At 40.7% G+C, this 24436-nt stretch overlaps 1 long non-coding RNA gene across 2 annotated transcripts; it reads right to left on the bottom strand.

Annotated features, from left to right (window-relative positions):
- Nucleotides 1-524: 524 nt before the first annotated feature.
- Nucleotides 525-23203, bottom strand: LOC131586211 (uncharacterized). Of its 2 annotated transcripts, XR_009279112.1 has the most exons (9): nucleotides 22793-23203; nucleotides 21596-21705; nucleotides 19367-19524; nucleotides 17393-17524; nucleotides 16551-16589; nucleotides 15115-15213; nucleotides 5396-5504; nucleotides 3809-3960; nucleotides 525-1234 (listed from the first exon to the last, which is right to left on the bottom strand). It is a non-coding gene; the product is annotated as an uncharacterized LOC131586211 (long non-coding RNA). The 2 variants fall into 2 exon arrangements; XR_009279113.1 differs by lacking the exons at nucleotides 3809-3960; nucleotides 5396-5504; nucleotides 21596-21705; nucleotides 22793-23203 and adding an exon at nucleotides 20045-20226.
- Nucleotides 23204-24436: the final 1233 nt, after the last annotated feature.

Raw genomic sequence — 24436 nt, forward strand, 5'->3', positions numbered from 1 at the left:
TCCCTGTGAGGGTGAGGAGGCCTCAGTCTCCCTGGAGAAGCTGTGGCTGCCCCACCCCTGGAAGTGTCCAAGGCCAGGGTGGATGGTGCTTGGAGCAACTTGGAATAGTGAAAGATATCCTTGGCCCATAACAGAGGGAGGGGTCGGGATGAGCTTTAAGGTCTCTTCCAAGCCAAACCATTCTGTGATTCCATGATTTTGACCTCCTGATGGTCCACAGGAGCTCCTATAGAGGACAGCACAAAGCCTGTCACTGACTTCAGTGATCCACAGAAAGCAGGGCTTCCACATGATGACAAACCTCAACACTGCCCTGTCGCATCCTCTCTGTCAGGAAAGACACAACTTTGGGGGTTCAAATAAACTAGGGTGTTTATTAAGGGAAAAAAAAACAAAGGGGAGGAAGGGATAATGGGTGAGGGAGAAAAAAATAAAAGAAATTAAAAAAAGTTCCGGGTCTGAGGATTGAGGAACCCTCTGGCCGAACCGGCGTTTTGGTCCCAAAGCAAGAACTCAGTGGCACTGCAGTGAATGCAGCTAATCTGCACTCAAATTTATATTAAAAATCTCTAAAAGAGATGTAGACCGGAGTCTGCAGTGTCGGGTCCTCAGCTGCAGCTAATCCACAGTTAAGGGGCAGTTCTTCAAACTTCACAGGTCCTTTTATAATCTCTGTCCCCTCAGTTTATTGCTGGCAGTCCCACCCCTATAGCTGTTGTTGATTGGTGCTGGTAACATCTTCTCCAAGGGTTTGCTGTCTTTGGGGTAACTGAGGTTTTGGAGGGAAAGTTCCTCATTAGTATTCACCGTTGCTGTGGTGTCAAGTTACAAGACTTCTGGGGCAGGTTAAAAATTCTTTGTAAGATGCTGCTTGTGAGGGGATTTGCTTTGAAGACCTCGAAAGTAACAAACTTAAAAGGAATTATTACACTTACAAACAATGCATCAATAGCAACAAACAAATGAGTAAGGGACCACAAAAATAGGGATAATGCTTATAACAATCAAACATTCAATTGGAACACACAAAAAAACCCCAGTACAATTCTACAATGAACAACTTCTAAACAACAACAACAACAAACAATTCCACATGCAAAAGCCAATCTAAGGTTTTAGAGATGACATCTCTCACGTATGTGTCCAGCTCCACAGCCAACCTCAAAACTCCTGGCCATGCAGTCCCCAGTACAGAACCATCACCTGTGTGCACTCCAGCCAGTCCCAGCGAACACTGCTACAAAAAGAGGTATACATGCAGTCAGAATGTCTCTTCTCTCACCAAGCTACACAGCAGTAGGTAAATAGAGCAACAGCAGATCAATACACGCTTATGGGCTGATTTATAAAAAGCAAAAGCATAAATGTAAAAATGAACTTGTTTTCTGCTTTCCAGTGTAACTCCACTTTCCCTACATCACATTCAAACATTATCTTGCCCTTTCAGCCAGCTTCCACTCAAGCTGACCACAGCAAAACTAACAGCTCTAGTGACCTTTTTTGCCATATGTCAGTTCAGCTGAATTGAATTTTTGTATGAAACTATCCAGCTCAGATGAGGGGCATTTAATAGATCTTGGGAAGGCACACAGCTATGCTAAGAACGACACAGCACTTCCAGACTCCAGCAAAAATAGGAGAAACTCAGAGAAGCTCATCACACCAATGAGCAGTGAGACTTGACAAACCTGTGTTAAGGAAGGAACCATGGCAGCACATTCAGTTCATTGATTCCCTTCAGAACAGACATTCTATAAATTATTTTTTTTCTTATATTTAACTAAAGTTTGATTGAAACTCATCTTAACCAAACCCATTCACTCACCCACGGCTTCACAGCCCAGTAGTTGTGTTTGAGAAGTACAAGTGGTTTTGTGCAGGGTTTGTGGATATATCCGCCACAGGAGGAGGAATTATTTTTAGACATATCCTGATGCATCATTGTGTTTATGCAGAAAATTTAAAAACAGTTGGTTAGAGAAAATTTGACTTCTCTGTTAGCACATGAGTGAGTCACATTTTTATTATCTGAGTGGGTCTCTTCTACTGGAACCACTGTTTCCAGTAGTTGTATCTAGTATTTCTCACATCATCAGTTCTTCCTCTGCACGTCTCTCCCACACATATTTAAACTTTCGAGTATCAAGAATAAGGGAAGTGGAAACACCCTATTCATTTCAGTATGCAAAATAAACCACTCCTTTGGGGTTAAAATCAGAGCAGCAATTTCAGGATATAGTTACTAGTCAATTAGCATTTCCCAAGTGCTTTGTGCAAAGGTTTTCTGGAAGACCAAAATGAAGCCCCAGCAAGCAAAGGCTGCCATGATTTTAACAGAAAAGTCTTTGCTAAGCTATGCCAAATAAAGCAAATTATGAGGGACCTTTAAGAGATAGGGTTTTTTCAGTATGGTATTTTCACATGAAGATCAATACACTTGAGAATTTTGTTGCATCAGACAAGTAATTACAGAATCATCAACCTGGAAGCCATCCGAAGACAATTTATAATGCACGCTCGTGTCCTAAGACCAGCCCTAAATTCTTCTGTTCTCCAAAACCTTTATTTAGCCACTCTCATGTTCAGTGATAGAAATTACACCCATTTCCTGGGCAGTCTGGTCCCAGTGATTCAAATTCTTACTATTAGCTTATTTTTCTAATGCCTATTTAAACCCAGTCCTTCTAGACCCCATTGGCATAAGGACTAGAGTTTTGCTTCTCTCATTTTGACTTAGTACTATGAAAAACAAAATTTCAGGTAAGAGGAAACATTTCTAGATTATTTTCTGGAAAACAAACCCATTGTTTGAGATTGCAAAGCATGATCCATTATTGTAGAATTTAAAAATGTGCTTTTTCTTTGTTTTAATGTTTTCATACATGTCTATTCTCACTGGTTTTAGTCAAAATCATTACAGAAAAAAAAAAAAAAGAAGCTGGTTTTCTTGGTGTTTCAGAAGTGGAGTCCCACTCTGATTATGCAATAAATCAGAAAAGGCAAACTACTCTCATGGGACTGAAATGCTGGTTTCTGGACCAGAATGGTTTCAGAAAAGCTGAACATTTAGATTTTATCTGAACCAAGCTATGTGAGGCTCTCCCATCACTTGTTAGTAGTCTGGTTTTTCACCTCCAGAGACTTCAGTTTAAATCCTGGTTTAGGTCACAGTGAGAATGAGTTTGGTGGTTTGCATCCTAGTGGACTTCTGTCAACAGTGAAAAACCACCATACAATCCTGCACAACCGGAAAGTTCTGCTTAAGAGAAAGCCTGGGCTGGAATATCAGAGGTCATTACAAGTCAGGACAGAAAGGTAATGCCACAGCTGCATGGAGAATTGGGAACAGTCCCTAACGCAAAGTCCAGGGACAAACACTATAAATTAGCTGCTGGGTTAAACTGGGATGTATTTATTGTTTGTCCAAACTCAGTGAGTTTGTCAAACTCAATTTGAAACTATAACTTCACCTATTACTGAAAAAAAATCTGATGAGAACCTCATACTGAGCAATGGTGACAAGGAAAGCAGTCACAGACACTGCACTTTAAATTAAATGGTTTGGAATATGCTTTACCATCATCCTCACAGAAAACAGCTGTTAGAGAAATGATTTGTTGTACAAAAACTTTTCTGTATGAAGGTAAATTAAAAAGTTTGGCACCACTGATCTCAAGGGAAGTACAAAAAATAAGGGAAATCATAGAAAATTGTGAGTTGCAGATCAGAGCATGGAATTTACATTTACCATACTAAAAAAAAATAAGCCTAAAGTAAAATAAAAAAACGCAAATAACGTCTTCCTCACCTTTTACTCCAGTTTCCCTTTTCTTCTTCAGTCACACACACACAGAAAAACAAAAGTCCTTCTGCAAACACATAGACTTGTGAAAGAAATAGAAGCAGTCTTGTTTATAGGCAGATGCCAAGCACAGGCTTCTCAGCTCAGGTGTTCCAAAGCTGCAGATGCCAAGTGAAAGAGCTCACTGACCTGTTACCCAAAGGACTAAGAGGATTTCCCACCAACTTTCAAAAAAAGTTCACAAGTACTTTTGGAGTAGAGATGAATAGTTTTTTTCCCCCATAGGAGTACCTGAGGAAAAACCAAATGGAAATGAGCAGTTTTTTGTACTGGCAGAAGGCTGGGAATTCAATCACCTGCACTGGACTTTGCAGGTTTTAATAAATAAAACCAGAACAATTGTGCTTTTTTTTCCCCTATGACAGTTGCACTAGAAGCTTGTAACCATCATGGCAGGGGGTTGAAACTATATGGTCTTTAAGGTCTAACCATCATATGATTCAGTGATTTAGAGGACAACATAAATAAGTAAAAAAATTGTTTTCCTGAGTTTGTGGTGTGCCTAAAGTGAGAGTGGAGTAATGAGAAAAGTCCCATGCATCCCAGCAGAATATCAGCCATGATGAGGGAAGCTAGAGGGACCTACATCATCCTTCAATAGAATTTATTGAAAACACAGAAACAACCCTCCTGAGAAATACGGCATTGATTTTATCATTCATTTGCAAATATGAATTTAAGATAACTATTTTTCTGATGCTATCACAGCTTTATCTATAGCTTATTTTCTGAATTCAAGTTCAAAATACATTCTACCTAGATAACAGATTTCTCATACAGTGAAATCTACTGCACAATACAGTAACCTTAACAAACATGTTCTTACAATAGTTTACATCTACTTTTTTAATTTCACATTATTGACATCCACAGCCCATAGCAGAATGTCAGCTGTGGGACTGGATCAAAATCTAATTCTCCAGTCACTTATATATGGGACAATACATATTCAACTACATATCAGCTGAGGAGAAGTAAAAGAGTTTGTATTCTCAGCAACAAGCCTGATGGATTTATGGAAACAGTGAAATAAAAATTAATGTAAATGTAACAAGAGGTAAGAAACATACATTAGCATATTTTAAAATGGAAACACAAAAAAGCAGACCTTGGTAAACAAGTGAAGTGTCCTTAAAAGGCTCTTTTAAGCCTCTTCACAGCAAAAGTGAAGGTTCTATACAGTTTAAGTTCCATGTTTGCTAATGTCCACCTCAGAAACATCAGGGATCAGATTGATGCATTTGAAGGCACTGATCACAATCCCATTAACTGCTGTATCAGCTGTGGGCACAATTTAAGAGGCTGAACCTAACCAGGCCTCAAGCCTTCAAGGAGAGGATTGAGCCCAGTAGTGAGCTCCTGCTTCATAACCCCATTTAAAGCATTTCTTTTTGAAGGAAAACTAATAGAAACCTCAATTCTTCTGAAGCATTCAATTCCTCATGGTGACATTTTCTGCAAGAATATAAATCACCAGATGGGATTTCTGCACCAAATTCCACTTCAGACAATAGCAGCTTGATGAAGACTTACATGCACTTTTGGGTTGAAATGCTATTGCCAATGCCTTGCTGTGCAGCCATTTGCAGCTTGGAAGTAGATGTGTTTCAGGAACTATTCAGCATTCAGGACCTGCAACAATCTGTAGCATGTAGTAATTGAATCAGCACAGTAAACTTCTGTTTGGAGCCCATTAAATTCAAATTTATGAGAAGAGCCTGCTTCCAAATACAGTACAAATGAAGATCTAATGCAATGATCAGATAATAAGACCAAAAACCAGAGGAAGTGCTTTCTTCCAAAACATAATTAAATTGTAGACCTCACTGATACAGGAGGCCTTGGGATTAAGATAAAAAAACCCACCAGAGAAATACAATGACAAGGCATATGTCAGTAGCTATAAAAAACAGGTGTGCCGACTGAACCTCTGGCTGGGAGAAGCACCAAGAGAAGTATTTAAAGTAAAATAGAAAATTTCAATTGTCTCTGCAATTCCTGTGCAGAATCATTTTTTCTTCCTGTCATGTTCAGGACCAAGTTAACAATCAGAAAGGCAGCACACAGTGGTATGGAAACAGTTGTATAAAATTGCAACCTCCCTCCTCTCTTAGTCATTATGGAAGTGCTAAGATTTCTCCTCCAGACCACAGCAGCCACCTGAGGAAGGTCATTGCAAGCTTTGTCTTTGAGCCAGGAAGTGTTATGGCAAAGATTCCAATTAGCCCTGTCATTACTGGCTGCACACATTAGGAGAATTGTCTTTATAAAACAAAAAGATGTGGGAACTAACTGTTTTTTCCTTCCCCTTGCTTTTCAGTCAGACTTGCAGCTGGAATCAGTAAGAACAAATGGGATTACCTGGGGTTCCCCCAATAGCCAGCATGGGTAAATTATATACTGTAGTCACTGTTTCCTGCCTGCAGGGAAATTGTTTATTCCACATTACTTACACAACAGATTTCTGCAAAGGCAAGAGAAGTCTGCGTCTGCATGTGAATTTGCTCAGAAAAATATACCATCCTACTACTTTAAAGCAACTTTTCTACTAAATTGACTCCCTGGGCCATTCCATAGAATCACAGATCCATTCAGGTTGGAAAATACTTCCAAGGTCATCAAGTCCAGCCTGTGACTGATTCTCAACTTGTCACCCAGCCCTGAGTACTGAATGCCACATCCAGGTGTTCCTTGGACACCTCCAGGGATGGGGACTCCACCACTTCCCTGGGCAGTCCCTGCCAGTGCCTGACCACCCTTTCAGTGAAGAAATTCCTTCTGATGTCCAACCTGACCCTCCCCTGGCACAGCCTGAGGCTGTGTCCTTTTTCCCTGTCCCTTGTTCCCTGAGAAAAGAGCCTGACACCACAGCTTCACCCTCCTGTCAGGGAGCTGTGGAGAACCAGAAAGTCCCCCTGACACTCCTTTTCTTCACACTGAGTTCCCCCAGCTCCCTCAGCAGCTCCACAGAGGTCTGACTCTCTACACCCTTTACCATATTCCTAATGGGATATCATAGCTCTTTCAGAGTCAATGAGAAAAATCTATAAAATCTAACTCCACATATACTATTTCAGTGCAGACTGGATGCTGAAGTGTCAGATTAGACAAACAAGACATTGTAAGCTTTACTCTTAGAAGAATTGGAGCATTATGAAGATTGTGTTTGTCTTTCTGCAATTACAGGGGAGAATTTAGATTAAACCATTCTGCTGTCTGTGGTTTTAATGAAGACCACTTGTCTTGCCTAATCAAAAAAACAAAAAGTATATAGCTAAGATCAAAAAATATCTCCGTTTAATGACGCACACAGGCAGAAGTTTATAAGTGGGTAAACTTCCTTGCTGCACAGCCTCAGTGCACCTGTGCAACAGCTGGGTTTAATCTGTCAAGGACTCTATTTTAGGAGCCATTGCCAGATTTTAGGCTGGAAACTGAATAGTGCCCCACCCAGCCATGTTCCTGTCCACAAACTTTTAACATTTCAGTGAGGGTGGTACAACTGTATTCTGTGGGTTAAAGAAATCCATGGATGATCTATGGTTGGGTGCTTAAAGAGAAGAAAAGAAAGGAAAAAAAAAAAAAAAGAGGGCAATTGAGTTAAGAAAACAAGCCAATCATCTTGTCTGGTGCAGCAAACAGAACACCTAGACTTGCTAATAAACATGATTGATACTTGTGCCACATTCATTACAGAACTATGGACAAACAGGATTCTGATCAAAACCAGCTCAGTTTATAATGTTCACAGTTTCATTGGAAGTAAGAACTGCACTTCTTTCATATCTTTCAACAGTTACATGTATTAATAGTCTGCACCAACAACCATACAGACATACACAAAGTTCAAATACTCTGTCCAAGGGCCAAGCACAAATAACTATCAGCCAAATGACAGAAGGGTAAATAAACAAGGCTCTAAAGCCTACAGGCTTTCCCAGCAGTGACTTAGGAGACCTATCTTTGGACACTTTTTTTCTCCTCCCCCTCCAATCGTGGGTAAAATCTTGATACCACTGACCTAAGTGGAGCCAGGTTTTTAACTGTTAGCCTTGCCATACACACCCATCTGTTAAACAGATGGTATGAGGTCAGGGTATGATCTCATACCTTCTCAGGCACAATATCAAACCCCAAAGCATCTAGAGCAAAGGATCTACATGTGACAAGACCACCTCAGCACCACTGCTTCATCCTGAAGATGAGCAGAGCTCTCTTTTCCAAAATTGCAGAAAGTAGGTTTTTCAAAAAGGACCATAAATATGTTGGCTGGCCTGCTCTGTAAGATCTGACACTGCAGGACACTATTCCTAAGGCTCAACACACTCTTTTATATGCCCCTTCTCCCTTTAATTTTTGAAGCTACTCTTCTAGCATTGAAGATTGCTGGACTGAAAACTGAAACACATAATAAAATTAACCAAAGTTATTACTGAAAAAATAAACCCTCCTTAACACTGTGATTAAATTGCCAATTTATGGCCATCTGGAAAAGTTATTCCACCACCAGTCAATGCAGTCTACTGATGCTTTCAGCAATTCAGAAGCTAATGTAGCATCCCAGTGCTACTTGGCAATGTTCTGTTCTATAAATCACAAAATCATTTAAACCCAGGAAGATCTCTAAAAACATCAAGACCAATTGTTAATCTAACACTGCCAAGGCCACCACTAAACCATGATCCCAAGTGCTACATCCATGACTTTTAAATATGTCCAGGGATAATGACTTCACTATTCTCTGGCCAGCCTTTTCTGATGCTTGAAAACCCTTTCTGTGAAGAAATTCTCCTTAATGGCCATCTCAACCTCCCCTGGCACAGCTTGAGGCCATTTCCTCTTGTCCTGTCTCCTGTTATTTGGGAGAACACACCAGTGCCAATCTGGCTACACCCTCCTGTCAGGGAGCTGTAGAGAGCGAGAGGGTCCACCCTGAGCCTCCTTTTCTCCAGGCTGAGCCACCCCAGCTCCCTCAACTGCTCCTGGTGTTCCAGACTCTTCCCCAACTCTGTTCCCTTCTCTGGGCATGCACCAACCCCACAAGGTCTTTCTTCTAGTGGGGACCCCAGAACTGTCCACAGGATTTGCAGTGTCTCAGCAGTGCCAGCACAGGGACATTTTCCCTTCCTACCACCTACAGATCAATATACTCTCATCTGTGAATATACTTTCATCTGCTCCTCTCAAGGGACTGATGAAAACTTACTGTGCAAGCCATGACATTCCACTGGTTAGACATCCATCTGGGGCTGGAACCCTGGACTGCATTCCTTGTTTTTGGGGCCAAGTTATGTGTGACCTCAGCTGCCATCGTAACCAGAGAAATTAAGAATCCTCCTGAGTCCAGTGACCAGGACCAAGCGCTGGGAGAAGCTCTGCTTTAGATCAAAAAGGTCACTCAAGGCTGAATGAAGTGAGAACACTTGCTTTTCATTTTAATGAGTAAGAGGGAGGGCAACTAGCTGCAGTTGACCTGAAGCAAATGTTTTTCTATAAGTTTTGCTGAACTGGAAAATCAACTTTTCACAAAACCCCTAATCAACACAGGGTTTAATGTTGAATACAGACGGACAAACTCCCCCATTGTATATTGCATTTCTTTTCTTAGAAATACTATTATCTTCTTTCTCTGTTTCATTTTTTTCCTGGGAATTAGCTTCGCTTACACTAACCAGAAAGTTTGAGCTTAGATGCTTAGAGGTGCAAGATAGGATTCCTAATCCCCTAGTGCAGTCACTCTATGGAAATTAGAAAACTTTCTCCTTTTAAAGATTTATCCATGAGTTTCAGCTAATCAAGCACAATAAAAGGATCTCAGCCTGCATATCATTTAACACTAGAAGGAAAAGCAATTTGCGAGACACATGCATTAAAAATTAAAAAATACGCAAAACCCCAATCCTGTGCCCAAATAAACCAGGAGATTTCTGAGTTGCTGAGGCTATGGGGCGAGGACACAATGCTGAATTCCCGTGGTGTGAAAATATGTATACACGAATTACATCTTGAAACATACAACTCATGGTATTATTTGGAGGACGAAAGTTTCACCACAATAGAATGTGAGAGGGTCTTTCTGTCAGTGACAAGCCCTTTCACATGTCTTTGCCCTGAAAAGAAAGGAATGCCAGCACACCAAGTCACTTCTCCATCTCCTGTCACCATATTTTTCTTTCCCATGCTCATCTCAGCCAGCTGTGACATTGTCCCAGCTCATCTTTATTTGAACAGCTTGATGGTATCCTGGAGCAGCAAGGCAGCCCTGCCAGGCAATTCCCATCCCCATCCACAGCTCTTGCTGGTCTTGGCCATATTTCATCACACAGATTTACAGGGACAGACAGACAGCTGCCTCATTGACTTACAGACAGATAGTTGGTGGATGGTAGAGTTCCAAAAATAATCTCACACTATAAACTTCATTTGTTCATGGTTTGGTTCAAAGCAAAAATTAGCACATTTTCTCACAAGATTTCCTTAACAACAAGCTCTGCAGAAATTCCTTTTGCACCAAATTCCCAAGATGCAGTTTTAACACAGCTTTATGCAAATCTCATTTTTAAATGGAAGCTGATTCCTCTACTCACCTTTGCTTTCATGAAGCAACTAGAGATTTTGACAATTGACATTGGGGTGCTCAACATATGTCAGATGTGACTCTATATTACCATGCTATTTTTTTTTTCTCAAATATTTATCTTGACAATACCCCTAGATGGTTAAGAAGCATTTTGAATTTCCCATCTGTAAAACAGGAATTAGGGAACCTTCCCCAACAAACCCACAATAAAAGGCAAAGTCTGAATATAAGCATCTAATGTCCTCAAGGTGAAATTTGGACTCGAAATCTGAGCACATCTTTCTCAAACAGACAGACAAAACATTTTTCATTAAAAAATCAATAAATAAGTAATTAAGTAATGTAAGTATAAGTAATACTTAGGTTTTCCCACTATACTTGCACAAGACTAAAACCTTTCTGAAACCTCAGAAAAGGGATGTTTTTATTCTTAACTCATGGAAAAAACTGTTTGGGAGTTACTAGAAGGTGTCTTTAGGTCTAAAATCCTTTAAGGAATCTGAGCATACCGAAAACATACTTCCTATATTGAGTTCAATCACAAACCCAACTAACTTTGTTTTCAGCATCTAAAGAAAATGTTTTCAAATTTCTTCAGTTTTACCTGAACAGGAGACTTTGGACCTCCTTGGGTTGAATAACCAAGTGATGGGGCAAGAATTGCACCGACCTGAAGAAAAAAAAAGCTGCCAGCCTCAGAACACAAGGCTGCATTGTCCAGAAGACACAGACACTGCAGGGATGGAGCCATAAGTGATAGATTCTCTGGCCACAGGCAGGTGAAACAGCACATATTACTGACCCAAAGCTCCCACTATCAGGATGGTCCTTCCCAAGACAGGAGCCAGAACTCCTGTCGAAAGTTGATCCCAGATTATTTGCATCTACTCAGGCAATTGTACTCAGTATACAGAAATCTTGGTCGGCTTTAAGAAAAGCAGATCACTTTGGCCAAGACCTCCCTTTTGCCAGAAGTGACAACTCTGTCTCTCAGCTCCAAGCCTTGCTCTCAGCTCTCCAGCTCAGAGACAACTCTCTCTGTGTCTCTCAGCTCCAAGCCTTGCTCTCAGCTCTCCCTCATCATGCTGTAGGTTCAGTTGTGACAGAGGTAAGCTGTGTTGGCAACCACCAGCCCATATCCCTGCAATTCCTGTGCAGCTGCTCACAACTCTGAGCCTCTCCACAGCACCGAGCCTTCAATCAAAGCAAATTGTTTCTTTCTGACCACAAGAAGAAGTCTGGTTTTCTTTGGCTACATTGCCTGACTAAAAACATGCTATAAGACTAGGAGCTCCTCGCAATCCTCTCTGGAGCCAAAGTCATACAGTTGCAGTTTACAGTTCTGACTGATAAAGCAAAATAATTCAAAACTGCTTTTGAGGCTATGGCACCCACCAAGCAAGCCTTATTTGTAGCTCTCACTTATACACTGAGCAAGCATGAAGATGAAGATACTTGATGAAGGGTTTTGAAGGATGGCATAAGAAAGTTTTGAGGGACCTGTAGTGCACAACATAGGAATACTTGAGCTAGCATGGGAATGCAGTGTCACCCAGTTGGCACAGCATGTGGCTCCTCTGCCATCAGTTCAGCCTGTCCACAGCACCCAAACCTCCTTGGCTCACCCTAGGCTGCACTGCAGATTAGGCTTTCCCAGGGCAAAGTGATCTGCTTCACTCCTCTGACAGCAGCTTGGGAACAGAAAGAGGAATGATAATGTTTGGAAACGTTATTTTCCAAGTTCATGCTTCTCCCAGTTGCTGGAAGAGCTACCCCAAATCCTCCTTGTTCATACTTTGCTCACTAATGATGCTGCCTTTGTCTCCACTGTCCCCAGCTCCCTGGCACATCTCCTGCTGTGAAACAGAGCCCACCAGCAGAAACTTGTGATAAGTCTCAGCATGGATCCAATCCTGCAGTTAATAGAGACAGACAAAAACTATACTGAACTGGGACAAATCTGTAAATTTAACTCCCCATCTTTTGTATCATCTAACAGTATGTCAGAAGACCATAACACAGTCTGAAAGAGGGTAAGACAATGTGGTTTCCTGAGACTGGGAGGGATTGGAGCCAGTGACCCAGGAGGTCTCATCCCTTCCCATGCTCTTCTTTTCTTTCTATGCTCCCTTCTTGCTGCTACACATCCAAATGTAGGCTGTAAACTAATTTTAACTGTAAGGGGCATGGGGTTGACTCTTTTGAGTGTCTGACACAGTGTAAGAGCAGGGTAAATAAAACACAAATGCTTATGTAAATCCATCTTTGATTTTGTAATCAATTTAGTTGACTAATTTGTTGCAGGGATTGGCTGAAGTAACATGCCAGAATTTTTACAGCCTCTCTGCCATAAAACTGACAAGCGTAGGTTTTCTGGTTTTGTTTTTACTTCCTTTCAAGTGTAATAACTTCCCTTTTCATAAAATGCCAACATATTCTTTTAAAACTGTCAGGCTGCCATCAACCTGGTCATGATCCAGTGCCAGGCCATAGCCAGACAAGATGAGTTACAAGGTAATCTTTTCTCTGCCAAACAATACAAAGATATTGGCACCTTTTCTCACTGCTGCAAATCAGCTCAAAGGGCCACAGAAATCAGAAACCCAAGAATGACTTCTTCCTCTTTTTGGAGTTTGCCTTGCAAAGAAAGTGGTGTTCTGCAAGGAATCTGATGTTTTCATTAATAGCATGCTGGCTTCTTCCCTTTCTCCAAGCCTTTTCCTCCACAGAAGTCCTGGATATAATTTTAATGAAACTGAGGATGCCCTCCCCCTCTCCAAGTTATACACTGGATTCCTGAAGACTGGTTTCAAGGAAACGCTACTCCCGAGGTGAAATACAAAGCAGCTGCACAACTTTGGCAAGGGAGACTGCACCAAACAGTGAATCTCTACCTCAGCCTAACTGGAAGTGTATTGATATTCCTACTCAGGAAGGTCATGCAGTAGTGGGGACCATCCCTAACATCATGAATAAAAGTAGTTCAAAAGGCCACAGAACCAGAGGATGGACCCCACTCCTTCATTTAGGTGATATAGAAATTGAGGTTTTTCAAAGCTTCTCAGCCAACAAATTGACACATCAGCATGCTCAGAGTTTTAATAGACATCTATAAAGCAGTGGTATTTTCACGTGACTTCAAGATTGCACCTACATTCTTTGCTGCTATAATCCCTCCAAATTTGCTTTTAAATGATTTGAGATGCATGTGAGTGGTAAAAAACTTCCACCTCCTTTCTACAGCTCTCACATTCAAAAAAGGGCATGCCAGCCTCTTAATTTAATAGCTCTGGAAGGACATCAAGACTTGTGATGAAAACAAGTGTCTTAACACGTGACTTGCTGGGATAAATGCAGAACCATCAGGTTTGCACATGCAGAGACCAGGTAGGGATTGTAAGAAGATCCAGTTAGTGCTTCTGGGAGAATATGCTTTTTAAAAAAAAAAAAAATTAATTTTATGATCATAAAGTATACAGTCAACCTAGAGAATTTAGTGCATCAATCCTTCCTCATACCAATCTGCTGTGCAACACGGTGCTTATGTGTTGCCAAGCTGAGAAAATTCGCCTGGACACTGACAGGAGTCAAGCTAGTTTTCATTTTGCCTACTGGTACTACTGAGAACAGAAATTCCAGGAGTCAAACCCAGCTTTCAACTCAATGTGGACAAATCCCTGTTTCTCATAAGACAGGACAATACTAATTTAAAGGCAGGATTTGCATCCACGGTAGCAAAATAGTTAAAAATGCCAAGACATATTTGAAAACTGAGACAGCCACACACTCTGGCAATGCTTGCTACAGTGAAAGTATAAATATTAATTTCTTTCACAACAGCAAGCATATGGGGATATATTATCAGGTATTTGCTGATAATGGTGTATTATGGAGTGATAATGGTATGGAGGAAAGGTGAAATGTTTTCAGAATGACTTCTCAAAGTAGAAAGCATTGAATTAACTAATATATTAATGACATTACTATAATTACTTAGTATTAAAACAAATATTCACATACGGTACTTGCAAAAAAGCAAGTACATACAATTACAGTATCCATAACTCACATTCTTTTTGAAAACTGGGACTATCATTGGAATTTAGTCAGCTTTGGGCTCTTCACAAACTATTTAGCAACACACAATAGCCATTTATCAGAGAATTCCAGCAAGGAATTAGTTTTGGGAAACCTGAGTAAGAACTTCCAGCAGCAGGTTACAGGTCCTCAGACTGGTAAGGGCACAGAACTCCAGTATTCACAATTCCAGTGTTTGCACCTTTTAATCCAACACAAGGTATCATTGGAAAGGTAATGTTTGCAGTCATGTTAGAAATCCCAACTCCCCATGCATGCAATATGAGAGAGACGGTAGCTGAATATCAAACACACCGAATTTTAAGGTATGAAGTTTGAGACAGGCACACAGAAGATGATAGGAAAGCTTTCACAATACTTCAGCTCAATTGTTCCGGAAGCATGAAAAGAATGATAAAGGAAAATAAAAAGGAAAGGTGACACAGCTCACTGAAAGCATGGAGTGATTTAGGAGTTTGTCTAGTTCTGCTTAGGAAGCCAAATGAACCACTCACCAAAGGAAAATGATAACCAGTAAGGAAAGGAAATCAGATGAATACACAATTTACAGACCTTCTAGATAAGAGATATTTACCTTCAGATAACTTTAAATTCAACTACTGAAATCAAGTATTTCCAGTCTCCAAAACTCTTGTGACTTAGACCAACATCTTTATAGCTCTAATCCATGTAGCTGGAGATGAAAAAAAAAAAAAAAAAAGAGAAAATTAAACAGAGGTTGAGGTACCTACACTCCAACTCAATCTGTTACTGGATACACAGCAAGATAAGGTACAGTCAATAAGGAAGTCCTCAGGCAATCTTCTGCCCATAGAATACTCCAAACAAAGTAGTCCTCTTTTTCTTGCTCAGTATATTTCATTTGAAATGTTTAACTAGAAAATGGGGTTAGATCAAAAACAGATTTCCAGGGAGAGCTGCACTACAGCTGCACTCAAAGCTCAGTGCAAAATATTAGACATGCAAGCCATGATGATGGAGAAACCAAGTTTCCACTCTTAAATTTATATAGTATAATTAGCAACAAATCTACTCAGAAAAGTATTTTAAATATATTTTGGTGGTTAAGAAGCACTTTCCTATGTGATGACATAATGCTAATCTTTACATTAAATCCAACTTCACCCAAGAGTTGCTTTTGACTTAAAGTGGAGTCTAGTAGTATAAAAGCATATTAAAACTGATGTGAAGTTGTATTTTATATGTGCTTCAAGGCATCTTGATAAAGTGGCAAAGGTTGTCTTAGTCTTATTGGAACCCAGTTTCTTTGCTAATGCACAAAAACTTTTTCAAGGTTTCACTAAAGGGAACCATTTAGGTTGGAGAAAACACTTATGACCGTTGAGTCCAACCACTTCTCCCAGTCTTTTTCTTCTCCTCCATCCTGTTTCCTGGAAAGCAACAACATACCACCACAATACTTGTCAGTGGATCGTGTAAATCAAATGAAAATGTACTCACTGGGTCTCAGTGGGTCAGGAATCAGCATCAGAATAATTCTCCTCTCAATCTCCACAACACAGCCGATCATAACACCACAGAATTCAGGAGAACAAGCCCACAAAAACTGCATTTTGCACATGGTGCGACAGCCTCGAGGTTTTTGGACAAAGAGATGTGGACAGGTGTGAGGAAAAGGGGGGAGCCTGCAGGCCTGTCCTAACAATAAGCTTGACAACCCTTTCTAGTTGAAAACTCATGTAAAGGGAGCACTGGTTTGGTGCCAAAGCTCTAATAACATACCCAGTTGATTACTAAGATAAAAGACTAATCTCATACAAGACCAACCTAACTCCTCTCTTAAGGAAAGGACTCACTCTTCCTAGGAAAAACCATGTGCTGTTGGATGAATTGAGAGTGAGCATTACTGTGAACATTATCTAGGTGCTGTATGAGGCTCTTGCCTCAGAGAACTCCCAAATGAAGAGGTCAAGAGAGAAGATACAGATTCAGGCAGACAGTCAAAAGACAAAGGGCACACAGGGACAAAGAGAAGCTCTGTAAAAGTACCTGGGATGAGGTGTAGACAGAACTGCATCTGTAGGCATTCTTGAGGTGCAGGTTCAAGGAAGATTTTGAAGGAAAAGAACATAAGGTGATTTTGTATAACTATAGAAGAATCCTCTAATATATGAACAGCAGCAGTATAAGGGACATAACTGACATACTCAGCATATGGCAGTGCATAACTTTTAAGTGAAAAATAATTAAATAGGTCATGAAATGTCACCAGTATTCCTTGAGCACAGGGTGATATTTTTAAATTATCTATATTTGGTTTGATATTTCAGTATTTACTATTTACCTACTCTTTTACATTAACATTGAACAAATCTGACTTTATGTTAGCAGGCAGCCCTTTATTAACACTCTAAAACTTCAAGTTTCCTCAAAAATGCCTTCAACATGCAATTTGGATGACAGCCAGGTGTGAATAGCCACCTCTAACTGAAAAGTACTAAGAAATGGAATGAACTTTGGAATGGAGAATATGTTAAGTTCAGTTATTATGAAAATAGAGCAGACATGAAGGGCAGCTGGTGTGCCACAGGGAAAAGTTTTACACAGGTTGATTGCCTAATCCACATTTCTTTTGTGGACTCCTAATCATAACATACTGGTGAGTAAAACAGTTCCAGTGCTGCAAGCTACATGCACACACCAATTTAAACTTAAACATATTTGCCTTAAAAAAGAAACAGTCCCGTGGTAATCTCATAGTCTACCTCAATATCCCCCCACGCCAGGCACCCCAAAGGTAGATGATCACTTTGTGCAACACAAATAGGAGTGGGAAAAGACTAAATACACATTGAAACATTTAGCTAGTAACTTTTAAAAAAGTAGTTTACCTTGAATGTGCATCCCTTTTCCCCTCAATACTGGATCCACATGGCTGAGCTCACAGCACTACTGCAGTGGCTTTCTCTGGCTCCAAGTGTAGCTGCAAACCTTCACAACCATGTTTTGCCCTGGGTTGTTTGCTTCAAAACGAAATAAAAAGAAAAAAAAAAAAGAAATCAGAGAAAACAAAAGAGAGCACAGCATTAGCATTGTCCTTTTCCCTCCTGTGGCTGAGCAGGACCAAGGCAGAAATACTCGAGAGGAGAAATAATGAAATTTTGCTCCACACAGGGGTTTAAAACATGGCCAGATTTTAGGAATTATACCAACAGGAAAGTTGTATAATTGTCTCACAATTAAGTGCCTTCCTTGCATTCTTTCTCAGCATTCATGGGACAGGAAAAAAACTAAAGAAAAATAGCTTCCCTGCCTCACCTGGTCATTATTAATTACAGACTTAATCAAACTGTAAAGGCCACACAACCCCATTTCATTAGAAACCTGGAGGGAAATCACACTTTTTTTTTCTTTTCACTGTTGCTTTTCCATTGCTTTTAGGCATGGGGAGAGTAATCAGAAAGTGTCATTTTCTGACTCCATGGACAAGCAAAAGCCAGAGCTGACTTTTTTAACATGGGAAGAATAAAGGTGAGATTTCTGGTGAATGGCTGGAAAAAACTAAACACCTGTCATATTAACTAGAAAGAAACCTGCTATCTACTGAAACTCTACTGAGCAGAGTATGACTCCACTTACACCAAGCTTGAATTACAGGGTATTTGTTGTAACAAACAACAGAATCCCAGAGAACCCTAGCCAGGGGTCAGGCTGGGCAGTCAGGCAGGGCACTATGTCACAGCTCTCTCCCCAGGCTGATGAGCTTTTTCTGGTGCAAAGACCAACCCTGCTAAGGAAACATGTGCAATTTGCCTGGCCAGTCTCCTTTTCCTCCCTTGGCCACAAGGCTAGGAGGAAGGCAGCTGTCCTGCTGCTCATCCCATAGGAAGCTTCAGCCAGGGGAAAGGATAGGCCTGCTGATGGGGAGAAACTCTAATACACATAAAGAGTCAGTGGACAGAGTGAAAGTCAAAGTGTCAGAGGGATGTGAGGAACATCCTTGCTCCTTTTCTGTCCTTCACCTGCAAGACAAGGAAATTCCAACAATGTTGTTATCATTTGTGCAAGGTGAAAAATCCATCCTCACCATCCTGAGTCTCTGAATGATTATCTGGAGAAAGCTTCCCAGTGATCGGTCCTCAGCTCCTTACAAGAAGCAGCTGGGGAACTCCTTACCTCAGACACATCCAGGACAGCTCAGGGCCCCTCAGGACAGGAAAGCCCTGGAGCTCCTGGAGCAGGTCCAGGGGAGGGCAGTGGACATGAAGAGGAGACATCGCCCTGGCAAGGCGAGGCTGAGGGAGCTGGGGCTGCTCAGCCTCGAGAGGAGCCCCAGCCGGGAGGGACCTGCTGCTGCTGCTGCTGCCTTCACAAGGACTGGGGCTCATCCACTGGAGAACTAAGGTAGCACAGAAGATGGAAAGGCCAGGCACTGCTTCCCACAAAGAAACTGAATATGCTGTTATTTAACTAATCTTCTTACAAGTGATTTGAAAAAAATTTTAAGGCCTCGTCTTAGTCTTAGCTAGTCTCAGGTAGCAATGGCATATGTAAGTCACAGCCTTAGTGTAAACTACTTGTTTTTCTGTGTATTTGGGTACCATTATCAAAAGTGGATGCATACAGCTGAATGATAGAACAGATAAAATTGAGGGGAAAATTTGGCCTTGTGTCAAAAATCAAGCTAAAATTATAGTTACATCCATATAAAGTAGAAAAAAACCCCCGACCATTAGTTTCCTACCCTAAATCTCTTGCTGAAAACACTTTAAAATCTGATACTAAACAGTCCAGCCATAGTCCTGATACAAAATGCAGTACTATGCAGATGACACACTAGGAAAAATAAAACAAAATTAACATACCAATGTTTGTGGCTGGACCACTGTACCATTACTGGCATTTTGCTTATGTAGTGATTCCATTGGTGTTTTGCATTACATGACAAAACCATAGGTTCCCCTTCTAAGAAAAGAATTGCTTAATGTGCCAAATGGTACATCTGGAGAGAAGTACTGCCAGCCTGCAACGATAACAACAAAAATAGATTAATCCAGTGTTTGCTGGCTAGGTTTCTAAACAATGATGCTACTCACAATATTCCTATTAAGAAACATATTTTGGTAGTGTATTACCTAAAGATTTCAGGCTGGAAAGCATCCTTAATCCTTAAAAGCCATATTATTCTATGGTTTTTCGTTTTTTTCTTTGCAAATCCAACAGCTGCAGGGGAGATGTCTGTGGGTTTGGTGAGATATCATGTATTATTAGTGCTTTGCTTGAGCTTTTTAATTAAATTATTCTGTAATCTTTCACTGTCAGAGACACTATCAGGCACAAAAACTGTTTGATCTTCAAATGAGTAATTTAAAATGAAGCCTTTGCCTGAAAGTGTGGATTAAGTGTCATGTGGTATTTAAGGTTCAGCACATGTATAAGGGAAGACAGGTAGAAAGGACCTACTTGATCACACATGATCCATTATAATACATATTTCCAAAGCCTATTACACTACCACTATATAAAGTCTAGCAGGCCCCTACAAGCAGTGACTTTTCTACTTCTTTGGGCAGTTCCTGCACAAATTAATCTTCTCCTGGAATGGGAGTCCTGTAGGAGAGGCCTCAGTGCCTCTTGTCTAACTTGTTGCAGGGCTCTGTATGGCTGGAAGTCTATGGCTGTGCAACTCCACATGAAAACCTGCAGTGCAGCAGACCTCAGCTGATGCCTCAAATTTAAACTATGCCTCCTTTTGAACAGTATTTTCTTCCTGACAATTTCACAGAAAGAAAGAAAGAAAGAAAAACAATTTTAGAGCATTTTAGACTCCAGAGACTCAAGTTCACGCAGAATGATAAAAACCATAGCCAGATATGCTGATTTACCCCCAGTAACACAAAATACAACCTCTGCCAGCAGAAGGAACACAGCAGATGTTGTTGAAGATGCTACTGCAGTAAAGAAGACGACTGATTCAGGGTAGGTTAGAGACATCACCAGCCTCATCAGTCCCAGCAGAAGATGCAGGAATATGGAGGTGCCTCAGAGCAAGGCTCTGTTTTGTGACAGCTGTACCAAACCATCCAAGAGCACAACCAGGCAGAGATGCAGCTGTTTCAGAAGCTGGAGGAGCTCTCTGGTTCACAACCAGGCAGAGATGCAGCTGTTTCAGAAGCTGGAGGAGCTCTCTGGTTTTGAGGTTTGTAACAGTCGCTGCATTACAAAAGGCCATCCAAATAATATGGGTATTTTTTTTTCCACTAAAGGTGAAATATTTTCCAACTGAATACTTCCCTGATTTGGAGGCTCCAGGCATGCTTATGGGAGCTCCTGGAAAGTGGTCTACTTTATTGATCTTGGAGCAAAAATTGTTCAAAACATTGTTCTGAAGTTGTTCACAACCAATATGATACAGTCTATGGATCATTTTAAATAAAACATTCTAGAGGCCAAACTGAGATAGCTGAGACGATACTTAACAGGGCAGTAGAAATGTTTCAGGGGTGACACATCAGTGCATGTGACAATGTAGACACAACACAGGTGAAATATTTGAAATTCTGTAAAAAAATGTGGGTCATTGTCATACTCTGCTTAGGGCTGGAAGGGTGAGAACAGGTGTGGCTCTCAGGGTTACATCCCTCAGAAGCTGCCTTTATGCTGTAAAACTTCTCATCAGCTGGAACAAAGACACTGCAGGGTGGAACTGGAGGAACTGATGGTGTGGAACAGCACATGGATGGCCCCATGTTGCCCAAATCCTGCCAGTTTGGGTGTCTGGGACAGTGCTGTAGATGTCTACTGGGGAGTTATCCTACTCCAGACATCAACTAGGTAATTACCACCTCACATAGTGTCAATGAATACTGAAAAACACAAGCCAAACTGAACTTCTCAAAAGTCTCCATCCATCCTCTCCCCAAAACGGACAAACCACCAATTGTCACAGAAGTTTCTGTGTCCCATTATGTGAAGAATGTAAATAGTTTTGTCATTTCCCAGTGCTTCCTAAATCTGAAAGCACCTCCTCATAAACTGACCATGCACTTTCAAAGACAGACTTGAGGGTTGCATAGTTTGGTAAATAAACTCACCTGTCCTCCAAATACATTTTTCCTCTCACAGAGCAGCTCCTTTATTTTCCCAAAGATCAGAATTTTTCCATTCCAGTAGATATTTTCCAGGATTGCTCTTTAGTTCCTTCCTGAAGAAACATGTTTGAAAATTGATCTTATCTAAGTTATTTCCTTAACTGACATAGAATATTAATGGAAGTTTGAGCAACTAATTCAGAGCAGCATGCCTGTCACCAAGGGGATGAGGAGTGCCTACAGTTAGACACAAGTTGTGTGTCTAACTCTTATCAACTTTCCAAACAGCTTTGGAAAGCTGATCTCTACAAAGTCTTATATTATTTGTTTACTTTAAATGCCCAGACTTGTGCTTCATTTTATTGAACAATCAGCCCTAGTGGCATTTAACATGCATCTCTTATTTTAGTGTCAGACATCAAATCTTCAAGTTTAGCTCGCACAACACACATCACGAATTTCTGCCTAACTTACTTTTATGCAGTGAAAACATTGTTTTTCCTGAAAAACAATGCAATAGCAAAAGAACAAAGTTCAGAGTGAAAATGGTGTGGCATGGTTTTATCCTATGATAACACAAGAGTTCTTTAATATTTAACTTTGATAATAACAACTGAATTAGATACATGCTTCCGGAGACACAAACTGTTCCAAGCTTGGCTGCTTCAGAGATGGTGGATGCAGAGATTAAGTGACTGCCTGAAAGTAACACAGGTCTGTGGCAAAGTCAAAACCTGATCCAAGAGCTCCCAATTCCTCTCCACTGTGTGCACCACAAGGCCATTGTGCCTTTCGACTAGCGCTATTTTTTTGTACCTGTAATAGTGTTTGCCATCACCCGGCTTTGTTAAAATTGCTCTCAATACCATTAGAAAACACCAGCTCTCACCTCCAACAACCCCTGTGTTTGGCCTCACAAGTCCTACTCACCCCTCAAAGCTGGGGGAAGGTCCAGGAGCATCTCCCAGCACAGCTCCAGACAAGCAGCACTGACATCCCATTTCTCTCCTGTCCTATGAACACAATCCCACAGACCTCCCACCTCCTCCCAGCCCTCTGAACAATCTGCCTCACAATTTATTTGCTAAACTTGAAAATCTGGCAGCATGGTGTGCAAAGTCTCACTCTTCCATTAGTGTCTAGAAGGAAGCTGTGGCTCAGGAACCCTTTTCATATCCAGTCTGGGAGGCCCATGCTCACCTGGTGACCAGCAGCTCCAGCTGAAGAACGAGTTGCCACTGCCTCTGGAGGGACCTTTGCAAGTGTATTTTTGCAGAGCTGCAGTTCCAGAGAAGATAACCCCAAAGCCTTCACCTTTTATTTGGATAAGATGAAGAACGTGGAAACTGAACTGAAATGAAATCCTTCTATGGGAGGGATTCAGAAAAATACAACTGGCTGTTAACTACTCATGTTACTGCATCTCAGTGGGAAATAAACACCAGACCTATGCTCTCCAAAACCTCCCAGATGTGATTTGTCCAGAGCTGCAGTAAAATCATAAATACAATCATAAATACAGTCCAGGAACTGCACACCAACATGTCTCGGCACTGGTCACCACAAAACAGCCACTGCACCTCGTGTTCACACAGGACTGCCTCACTCAGGGCCTTCCTAAATTAAGAGAAATCATGGTATGCCAGAAGGCATCAAATCCAGCTTCCATAAATCTGCTAAAAATGCTGGAGGAAAAAAAAAAAACATGAAAAATGTTTGCAAGGAGCAGTAAATGAATATGGAAGTCTACAGTTCATCTAAAATATAAAATTAATCATTATTTTGAAAACTATTATTTCCCTTTTTTGAAACTCCTTAGTTTTCACAAGCACACGTACCTGTTTTTATTTTTGCATAAACCAGCTCATCCAGATTTGTTCCTTTTAGCCAGATTCTATAACTTACAGTAGATGAAAAACAAAAAGCTGGATCCTGTCAAAGGATGTGAGATAACTTGTGATTAAAAAGGATTTCAGGGATGAAGTTTCCCAAGTAACCACGGAAAAGCCACATATTGATCACTTGAGCTCAGAGTTCTCCCTTTCCCAAGGGAAAGGACATAAAAACATGGATCTGTTTATATCAATTTGAGAGGAAGTGGTAGAAAAGATGACTGTAACAGTGCTCTGTCCAACATTATTTCCTGGAGTTCATCTGCTGATGTCTCAAGTGCATCTGCACAAAGTGTACCTTTGCTAAACTTCTCAAAAAAATATATGACACCTCAACTATTTCAGAACAACAAAATCAAAATTAAGTGATAATAGATATGGAAAACCAAAGCTACCTTCTCCCTCTCAGTCCACCTGCAGGAGCCAGCAAAGCATATCCAAATTTGCATCTGAACCCATCAGCACCAGTGCAAACACATTATTCAGAAATCTCAGGACAACAGAATTTATTTCATTAATTTCTAATCCTTGTCTCCAGCTGGAATAGCTCCCATAGCAAACTCTGGAAGCTTTGGAATGGCAATCACAGCAGAGGAAAAGGGAAAAGGGAAAGAGGATTACCATCAAAGAGACTTACCCTAAAGTGATCGCTTGCCAATATTAGCATATGCACAGTATTTTTAATATAGACATAGAAATGATGAAGAAATATTCCTTTCACACTATTAAATTATCCCAAGGGTGATGGTTTTGAAAAAGTAGAAAAAGTAGAATACCTTACACTATTCATTAATTTAATTGCACAACATGGCAAACAGCACTGTGCATTTCCCAACAGGCATCAAGTGGAGAGGTCTCTTGTGGAGACTCATGCTGTTCATTTGATTGGTAATCCCTGGAGGACACTCTGTCAGTGACATATTATACTCCTGTTCCATAACACACTGGACAA

Source organism: Poecile atricapillus, chromosome 18, assembly GCF_030490865.1.
Source record: "Poecile atricapillus isolate bPoeAtr1 chromosome 18, bPoeAtr1.hap1, whole genome shotgun sequence".
Classification (NCBI taxonomy): domain Eukaryota; kingdom Metazoa; phylum Chordata; class Aves; order Passeriformes; family Paridae; genus Poecile; species Poecile atricapillus.